The following is an 11197-nucleotide window of genomic DNA, read 5'->3' as shown; positions in this document are numbered from 1 at the left end:
CAAAACTTATTGAGATTGACAAGTAAAATAAATATACCAAAATATTTTGAGTTTTACATGTAATGTACGCATATAAGGAAGTAATAAAGGTTTGTAATATGACATTATTTCTGACATCTATACTAGTTTTATTAAATTTTCTTATATATGAAATCTTCCTAATGTACGGTTTCATATATAATATGTAGGTAAAATTGGAAGAGGAACTTTTATTTGAGTATATTTATTGCTAAATTTAAAAAAAAATTTTACGTTATACCTTTATGTATGTACATACATATATATGTAGAAGAATAAGTCACACACTTGCAAGTCATAAAATATAATAAAAAATGGAACACAACATATACACCTATGTACATACATACAATTTTTACCATATTTTATTTAATCTTTGGTTCTTTTTTGAAATTGAGGATTTTTAGTGTATACCTTTATTATTTTTCCTGCAATTTTCTTTATTTTCTTCTTTTCATTTATAGAATTGTGTGTTTTGTCTACAAGTTTATACATTTGTTTTTCTTTTGGTATATAATTTCAAATATTAAGGAAAAAATAACAAATAAATTCAGAAATAAAGATAGAAAGAGAATGAATACGAGATACATAGATAGAGAGTGAGAGAGAAAAAATGGACAAAAATATTTTTATACAAGTTTGTTAAATTGCATCTAGTATTAAAAATTTTTTCTATATTTTTTTATGACTTAACCGCGTGACTCAATATAGATTACTTATATGTCGTAGATATTTTTAATAAAAAAAAAAGTACTTATATTGTTATTGCAATATATTTGTGTACATATGATGTACATACATACTCACATTTAACATTTACTTATATATGAACAGCATATTTGTCTAATAAAAAATTAAGTTTCATGTGTGGTTTTTGTTTTTTATTAAAGTTTATAGCACAAAATCTCTTAAATTTTTCTAGTGAAAAAACAAAAATACATAAAAAAAACTTAATTTTGTTTCATTTTATTTCTAAATTACGTAATGAATGTCTTAAAGTTTCAATTGAAATTTTTTAAAAAAATTTAAGAAGAAAATTTCAAGTATTCAAAAGATATAAGGACATTCTCTTCGAGTTCCTTTAAAGAAATTGTTGGGTGAATAATTTTATAAGATGAAAATTTATTGTAGAATAAATTCTGTTTTAATTGTTTTAAAGAAAGAAAAATTTTAAAAGTGATTTTGTTTCTTTTATTAAATTTGCCAAATTTTAATTAAACTAATTAGAATTGCATTATAGAGAAGAAGTTTTAACATAGAGAATAAAATCAATTAGAGAACAAAGTTTTGAATAAATTAAAATGATTTTTATTTTTATGCAGAGAACTAAAGACTTGTTAAAATTTTATTGTAGTACTTAAATTCAATATTTCATAGCTTTCTTGAAGGTATTAAACAGTTTAATAATTATAACCACTTTTTCCATACTTCTATAAGAAAAGGGGTGTGAGAAAATCATTAATAAAGTTGAGTCGAACCAATGGTTTGTAATGCAGGCCCTTTCCCTTCAACAAGTGAAAATAATGTTTTTAAAAAAAGCAAAATTACTTTCATTCATATACGAAACTATTTCAAAGATTTAGGATGAACGTTTTATGTTATCTTGTTGCGTTTAAAGAGATTTGAAAAAGCTTGCGGCTTCAGAAATATAAGGTGCCAAAAATTGAAATTTTACAAATTTTGTGAGGCCATAACTTGAGAAGGGACGGAAGTTGGAAAAAATTTCTTCTAACGAAATCAACATATTTCTATATTTCTATATATAACGAAATATTTTTTCATAACCAAGGGTCTAGAAGAAAAACGACATACCAAATGTGGACAAAAGGGATTTCAGATAACGATAAATTTTAACAACCATTTTGTTTTTTTAGAAGAAGCCAGCGACTATATTTCTGCGTTTGCAAAATTTGAAAAATGGTAATGGATTTACTGCAATAAATAGTTAAAATATTCCATTTGCAGGTTTTAAGAGTGGTATAACTTTTAGATGGGTGGCGAGATAGGTAAACCTTTTCTTCTACAGAAAAAAAACTTCTAGTAAAAACCTATATACGTACATATGCGGTGTGTACTGATATTTTTCTCTTATATTATTGCCGTAACAACAAACGTTGTTGAAGATTAAGATTTGAAGGAGTTGTCTGCGGTATGAATATATACATACATTCTTGCTCAGCATAAAATTCTGCGTTGATTAAGATATGTTTGCCTGTCTGTCCGATCGCTTTGTAACTGAAAAACGAATAATACAATCGACACCAAACTTTTACAAGTTATTCGTTTCTGCTAAGGATGGCTGCTATTTTAATAGAATTTATTCCGAATACGGATTCGCGTAGCTACCACACAACAACTTGAATAGGTTATTTTATATATTTCAAAAATTAATAAAGATACTAATATCGAACTTTGCAAGGGTATGACCAATTATATTCTACATTCCAATTTTAATGGATTGGCTGCTTTGATTCGGATAGCTTACATACAACCCCAAAAGCTAATTTTTAATATTCGGAAAATTAATAAAGTTAGATTAATTTGGCAGACGTGTGTCCAATTGTAGATCAGACATATCCGTGAAATTTTACCGTGAGGTTTTGCAGAATCTAGTATTTGCTGCAGAACAATGAAAGGTCCAGTGAATAATTCAATCACTTTATACCGACTGAAACGTTTTTAGTTGTTTTGTGTTTACTTCATAATGCATATAAGTGTCGTAGACTTTATTCCAATAAGAATAGTTTTTAAAATATAGTTCTAAAGAATAAAAACAAAAGTTTTCTTATTTATTCGTAATGTCTTGCTAAAAATTATAAAATAGGCTCAAAAATTAAAAAAATTAATCAGAAATATACTGCAAAATTTAATTAAATAAAATATTTTCTAACTTAAACAGTGCAAATAATTTCTATATCTTTTTAATAATGCACATTTTGCTATTGACACACCATAGGGAATATTTGTAGCCTTGTTACCTTAGCGCCATCCTTGTTAAAAGTATGTGTCAATAATATAATGAGAGTATGAAAGCAAAAAGAAATCAACAGATGTCAGATAATAATTTAAAGTCGGAATACATTATATAATAATCGTATATATATATATATATATGTTTGGTACAATAATGATACTGAGAGATAGTTTATGCACTCATACGTCAATAAGAATAATGAAGAAAGTTTGACAAGCACTATATGCAAGATATATTTATAAATTTAATTGAAATTTATTGCATAAAATCCAAATACATGTGTGTGTTATGTGTGTGTGTGTTTCCTTTAGAAGAGAATATTATTTTTTTAATTTATATTCATAAGTTTCTCTGTTTTATATTTAGTTTTTCCAATTTATTTATTGTATCGGGACAAGATCGCTTCAAATAAATGCGTTTTACAACAAAAATCATTATTAAATTTTTTTTTTCTTGTCTAAAATGGAAAGGTATGTCTGGTGGAGAATACAATATATTCAAGAATGATATCATTATATACTGTATGCGAAAATGATAAGAAAATCGAAGTTACATAGGAAAACAAAAAGAAAATATGCAATATGTAAAGACTATGGAGTATAAAAATAGTTTGCATACTAAATGATAGCTCATCTTAAACAATTGTTCGGTCTCATTCCAATGTAAGAATCTACGTTCATATACATTTATGTGCATTATGTGCATATATAATATATATTTCATCGCAAGTAGCTTCTACATATACATTCATATGTATGTATATAAGATCACGTAAAAAATTCTCCTTTTTAAAATATGTTTTGGTACAATGAAATGTCAACTAATAAGAATGCAAATTCAATCGCATAATAATAACAATAAATTAAAACAAAATAAGCAACTATAGGACGTAATTTTCCCGATTTTTAATTTGGATATTGTCGTTCACCTAAAAATTATTTTGAAGCACAACATTGCTTTGCGAATTGGAAAGTTATAAAACATATAAGGACATAAGAAGCTTTTAGCGTTTTTGTATACATACATACATTTTTGATTTTAATACTCTATAGAAAGGTGAGTTTTTAAAAATTAGTTGGATTACTTAAATGTCGACTGAAACAAAACGTTTTAGTCGACCTTACCTTACCGAATTAAACCCTACATCTGTCTACAATGACATCTGTTTATAAAATCAAGACCAATTGAACCTACTCAACAAAATTTTTGAGGCGTGTATAAACTATAATTTGGCACTTACTAACAAAATTTAGTGTTGTATGGCTATTACCCGAAATCTTTGCTGGAATTAGTATAATTACAATCTGATAATAGGTATTTACTGAACTCAACATTGGTGCTCTCCCTGGTTGTATTTTAAAGTCGGGAAAATTAAATCTAAAGAATAAAATAAACTATAAAGAAGAAAAAAATTAAATAAAATGAAAGTTATTTAAATGCAAATGTTTTGTATACCCTTCGTGTCTTTATGATACTTGCGAATTGCTTATTCTTGAAGTACAACATTAATTCATTTTTTTTCTTCTTTCACTGAACTAATACATCAAAACACATCTACATTCATTGTACGTAGCGTATGAAAAAACGCAAATGAATATAATTTCAACTTCACTGTTTTTTTTTTTATGCTTTTAAGACCAAAGCATGGAACAAAACATTAAATTTAACTGTCACTCAAATTCAGTCAAGTTTTTCTTGTCTGAATATTATATTGTAAAAGTTCAACCCACTCTTGATGTTTACTGACATTCTTTTGTACAATTGAATCCTTAAAATTCTAATTTTTCTCATTCTCACATGAAAAACTTAAAGAAATTTTTTCACTTATTACTATAGAATAATTAGAAATTGGAGGTAAAATATTTAAAAAAAAATTATTTATAAAATTTGAGATAAGCTGGCAATATTCTTGTAATATACATAGGGATGTGTTTCCACTATTTGCATGAAAATCATTAACACAAGCAAATTTTACATTATTAAGAGAGCTTTTATTCAAACTAAAATACTTAAAAAGAATTAAAATTGATACGAGAAAATGTCAATTCAATTAGACTACGTACATGTTTTAAGTGAATTCCCTATCTAAAATTTTCTCCTTTGGAAAATTTTTACTATCCAGTTGAGTTATTTTTGTAAATATTATAGATTTCTGTGACTATAAACAGAATTTTTCAAGTCTCAAATCCTATTAGTATTATTAATTTATTGCAAAAACAGAAGAAGCTACTAAAGAATGGCATTTAGATTAGTAATCTAATATGCTATTTTTAGTACCTTCTCCATAGAGTCATATAAAAACATTTGAGTCACATCAATCCAAAATGTTAGAACAAGAGATTTTAAAGTTAAAATTAATTTAAACTAATAAAGTTTGTTTTATATGATATGAGAAATTACAATTCCAGTATGGAAGACAACGATAATTTAATAATTTCCCCGTATTTATCAGTTACACAAGCACAAGCCTCTCAGAAAATTTCTAAAAAGGTAAAGAATTCAACGGAGTTCTTTGTTTTTCATGACTTGGTCTATATTTTGATTCATACTTAGATATATATACAAGGCTATAAATAATCTTCTAAAAATTTGCATTTTCTCTATTACTTAAAGAGTTTTCGAAATTTTTAACTTTTCTTCTCATGTTTTGTTGACAACACTAACTTATTGCTGGCATTGTTTACCAACTATTTACCACAGCAAGAAATTTATTAGTAAGTTATTTTTTACAATAATAATCGAAAAATAAACGTATAACATTTCAAAAAACACTGAACTTTTGTTACTCTGCTAGATATTGGAAGAATATATACATAAATACTAACAATAGAAATGGTTGACCAGGGGTAGCGTGGCCGAGCGGTCTAAGGCGCTGGTTTAAGGCACCAGTCTCTTCGGGGGCGTGGGTTCGAATCCCACCGCTGCCAAATATATAATTTTTTTTTTACTCTTGGAAAATTTTTTAAAGTGCATAAAATATAGCATCACTTTTATAATTAAATATTTATGTGGAAATAGTGTGTATAATTGTATGTATATAATATGGGTATGTAAGTAGGTTCTACATTTTAAATAAATTTCTATTTAAAGGTCGTAAAACATATTATTTTTTTTAACATGAAAATTTGGTAAATTCTAACATTCCCAAAATACTTTATCATTTTATGCGTCATATTTCATGATTGTATAATATTTCTATATAAAACAAAAAAATAAGAAAAACAAAATAAAAATTTAAAATTAGATTTATTTTAGTTTTCCCCAAAAAAAAATTAAATATGATTGTGAATATTGAAATAAATTTAGTTGGGGTGATAATTAAGTATTGTGATTTAGAAAATTTTAAAGCTCATAATTAAAATTTAATTTAATGCTTTTATAAAATTAATACTAAAAATTAATTTTTTTTGTCTATATTTATTTTATTATCTTCATATTTTACAATTAATATAAATTATTCTAAATAACTAGGAATATTGTTATGTGAGTATGTAAGTTTATATATGTTTATATACACATGCATTTAATTTACTGAATGTACGAGTTTATGGACTTATTATGCTTTGTATGCGAGTGATAGTGTTAGTATATGTATACGTATACAGGGTGATTCAAAAAGGTATACAACACCACATATACCATTGGTTAGAGGATCGAAAATGAGTAAAACATTTGTTCCGGACTGGGTGCCAAATCTCAAGAGTTTCCGAATTCCAGGTATTTTAACGAATTTTCCCGAAATTTTTACTTATCCAAGTTTTTCTGATTATAACTGCCGTTTTAAAAAAGATGGGGACTTCAAACAAACAGTTTCTGAGCGGCCTAGTAATGGGCCTAAAATAAACATGTTGCTTGATTCTGTATTATATGTACCTTCGGAATACCAAGCATTCGAACCTTAGGCAAAATCAAATTTTTCCATTGTTTTATTTTTTCAGTTTTTTCTAACTAGATAATTTCGCAAGAAAATTTTTTAAACCTTGAAATTTTTTTATAGAATTGTTCCCAGCTACTTGAACTTTAATTTAAACCCTGGAATATTAAAAAATGTTTATGGTACAGAAGATATAATACAAAAACCACATATATTGTTGGCAACAAATTCAATTAAAATCAAATCAGATGTTAAAAAACTAAAATTATTCCTTTATCAAAAAATTTGGAAAAATAGGAATTCCTTATTCAAAAAATTTACAAATTTCTAAAAACAAACACGGAATTCTCCTAGGAAATTCACCTAATTCGGCAACAATTTATGTTTTTCTTCTTTCAAATCTATTTCTATTCAATCGCATATTTCAAATTAATTGCTTTACCGGAATTCCTCTTTAGTTGCATCAACGTATACCAATTTTAGTTCTTGAACAGTTTGTTGAAAGTTTATTAATTCCCTTAAATTATTTGTTAATTATTTATTAACTTCACAATATTAATATCATATCATTTACAAATTCCATTTTGTGTAAAAAAAATTAAATTTTCCTATTAAAAAAAAATTTTTTTCAATTAAAATAAATGTCCAAATTTATATGACACGTCTTTAAAAATTCGCTCCAGCTGGATAATTTTAATAACTTCAGATGCCAAATAGTGTCTAGATTCCGAAAATTATTTTTTCAAATTTTTAAATTGCACCCAATGTGAGAAAAATGCATTTAAAAATTTCAAACCATATAGGTACCATTTCTTATAAAAATTGGCAAAAATAAAAAACCTATCAATTTTTTTTACCAAGAAAAGTTTCGAAAAAGAATTTTTGATTACTAGATTTTTTTTTTGTTTTTCCCCTAATAAAAAACTATTTTTTTTTTTTCGAAAATTTTAAATTTTTTCAAATTAATTTTTGTTTTTCAATTAAAAAGTTTGTATAAAATTTCGTTTCAATTTTATTATTATTTTGTTACATTTCAATAAAAGCATTAAAAATCAGATTTTTTACAAAATAACGTGATATTCATCCAAAACGTAGTGGATAAGTAAAAATTTCGTGAAAATTCATTAAAATCTCTGGAACTCGGAAACCCTTGAGATTTGGCACTCAGTACAGAACAAATGTTTTACCCATTTTCGATCCTATAACCAATTGAATATGTTGTTGTATACCTTTCAGAATCACCCTGTATACATATATTCTATGGCGATACCAACAAAATATGACATTATAAATTTTACTTGCAGTTTGTAATTGCATTCCGCATGAAATTAAAAATGTAAGAGACTAAATTTTGAATATAGGCAAAATAAGACCTAGAGGGTTACTAGACAAAATAAGACCGTATATAACTCAAAAAACTTAATATTATTTTTTCATATAATTTTTATAATTATGAAAACTTTTTACTACGGGATAATTTAACCTTAACAGGACAAAATAAATCAGTTTTTAATATTATTAATTTTGCAAATGTAACCCATTACCAGTTATGAACTATGCGAGAATAATTTACGAATTTTCAAATATTGCTGTTTTGCAACAGCTGGAGTTATATTGTTACTGTAACAATAATGTGAACTTACACAATAAGATTTTAATTTAAGACAATAATTTAATAAAGGTGCTTAGGGAATCAATAATTGATTATTAAATTAGTTTTATCGCATTCCCTTTTCTTTTTCATTTTTCATGCTAGAATTTCAAATATTTTAATTTTAAATACGTTGGTATTGGTTAACATGGTAATGAATTTCCATTTTTATGGAACTCATATGTAATTGGCGTTTAAGAAAATCTAGTGACAAAATTAAGTGGACTAACCGTAAAGAAACTTATACATAATAACAATTCTAAATTTATAGGTTTTTAAAATTCCTAGGTCATTGAACTATTTCAGCTTAAAAATATAAAATTGGTACGACTTTGAAGAGGACGTTATTTCTACTACTCTATCAACAATTTAACAATTTATCATATAAATATCCTAGAATTTACTTGATTAACTTAAATTATTTTGTCATTTTTATTTAAAAACAACAGAAACGTTCACTGTTTTTTTATATGTACGTATACTTAAAAATGCTCTAAGCGGAATATACCATAATATTATGGCAACAATTTTTTCATTAGTTAATTAAAAGTTCAATTTGAAAATAAGAACAAAAAAAAGGATATTTTTTTTTCCTTCATTTGTTTGGTCGCAACAATGGGTCATTTTTATGTTGGTTTTTCTGTCTTTTTTCTAATGAACAAACAAAGGAATCATTGTATAAAAAACAAATTTAATTTTTCCGGGTTTGTTGTAATAAATTTCGCTAAAAAGAAAAAAATACGACAACAAATGAGAAAAAAAATTTCATTTAACTCTGATCAACTCTAGGGCATTTAATTTTTTAAAAGACTTTCAGATTTATTTTCAGTAATTCTTAATAATTTTTTTAGTATAATTCTTGTTTTTATAATTAATTTTTAATGTAATTTTATATTTTGATGTTATATTAGATTTGTAGTCAAAGATTTATTTATGATCTGCAAGAGCGATAAAAGTTGAACACTAAGTATTTTGGTCTTTTATATTTGAATAAAATTATGACAAAGAATATATTTTTGTTCATAGGAGATGAGGTTAAGATTGAAGAAAATATCTAGAACTAGTTTAGTATTAAATGAAATTTCAATTTCTATGGGGGAAATAATTCTAAATTTTGAACGATTCTTATCCAAACTCAGTTGTATTATCTGCCACATTTTTACAAAAAATGTAAGTGACTTTTGTGAAAAATTTAATATTTTTGGAATTCTCGAGACAGTAATTTTTTGTCATTTCTTAGTGTTTTCTTTAGGGGTCATTGTTTTTTACACATTAAATGAAACGGGCTGTAATTTTTAAGTGAGAAAAATTAAGTCGAGAGAATATTTGAAATTATCTACCAATCGTAAACGTCTAAACGTATACAAAACAAATGCTGTTATAATAATTTGGACATACGTCGCCATCCAATTATTTTAAAAATAATATGCTTAAACCCTACTTTCCTAATTTATTTGTTTGTAACAATTTGATCCATAAGTGGACTCAATATTCTTAACAAATAACTGTAAATTTACTAAAATCATAGACAAAGTTGTTCTATATATAAAATCAAAAAGCACGTTAACACGATCAGTACTAATTTGTTTGTGTTTGATTTTGAGCATACCAGAGTTCACCATTAGTTGATTATACAAATTTTGAATTCCTAATTTACAACAGAATCTCGTTATAATTATTATCTAAAAATCAGGAACACCATATAGATTTAGAAAATATTTTTAATATAAAAATTTGCGAGTCTCATAATCATGTATACATATATATAGATACAAAATATTTTTTAAAATATTTTTAGTCTTTTATCTTCTCAACTTGTAATATGTCGAGCTGAAAATTTGCTATTCGAAAGGAATTTTTTTCTTTTTATGTTGGAAATTCATGTTCTTCTTTTTTTGTTTCGGGGCCAAAATAAATATCATAGACGCCTTCTTTCATATTTTCCTTCAGATATAATAATATAGTTTTAACTCAAACCTTTATACTATATTATTCATGTTTTTCATGTATGTATGAAAAGAAATAGACTTTGGTGAAGTCAAGCATATACATATCGAGGTTTATAATACGAAATATTTTATACTAGACATTAAATTAAATGTGTAAATAGGGTTATGTATCAAATTATGCAAGTGTATATGTATATATATACACATGTGACGAGGATATTTTTTTGCATCTCTTTTATATTTTGTTTTTATGTCCCTTAATTTTTGTAATTTTCGATGCGTTTATTTTACTCGCTTTTCTTATTTCTTTTGGAAGGTTAAAAATTTTTTTTTAAAATGTAACAATTTTTTTTTATTTTACTTTACTCATATAATATATAAAAAACGTAAATATGTACAAATATTTCACATGTATAAAACAAATTACATGCAATATTTTGACTGTCGAACAAGTCCTGTTTAAAAAAAATATGTTTGATTCTATTTCATCTTATTATCAATTGCCATCAATTTGGCAATTGATAATAAGATGTTAATTTATAACCAAATCATTAAACCAATATGACGATATGGCATTCAACTGCGGGGTTGTGCCAAGAAGACTCACATTAACAAAATTCAAACCTTCCAGAATAAAGTTCTACGAGGCATGGTAAATGCGCCATGGTATATACGTAACAGTGACTTAGGAATTCCTTTGGTTGTGGATGAAATTAGGAGTTGTGCTACAA

At 25.5% G+C, this 11197-nt stretch overlaps 1 non-coding gene across 1 annotated transcript; it reads left to right on the top strand.

Moving 5' to 3' along the window:
- Positions 1 to 5837: 5837 nt before the first annotated feature.
- Trnal-aag (transfer RNA leucine (anticodon AAG)) lies at positions 5838 to 5919 on the top strand. Its single transcript has one exon. It is a non-coding gene; the product is annotated as a tRNA-Leu (tRNA).
- The last annotated feature ends 5278 nt before the right edge of the window (positions 5920 to 11197 follow it).

This window comes from Condylostylus longicornis, unplaced genomic scaffold (assembly GCF_029603195.1).
Source record: "Condylostylus longicornis isolate FDR11 unplaced genomic scaffold, ASM2960319v2 ptg000018l, whole genome shotgun sequence".
In the NCBI taxonomy this organism is placed as follows: Eukaryota; Metazoa; Arthropoda; class Insecta; order Diptera; family Dolichopodidae; genus Condylostylus; species Condylostylus longicornis.
The sequence above is the reverse complement of the archived record's forward strand: the minus strand, read 5'-3'. Positions and strand labels throughout refer to the sequence as shown.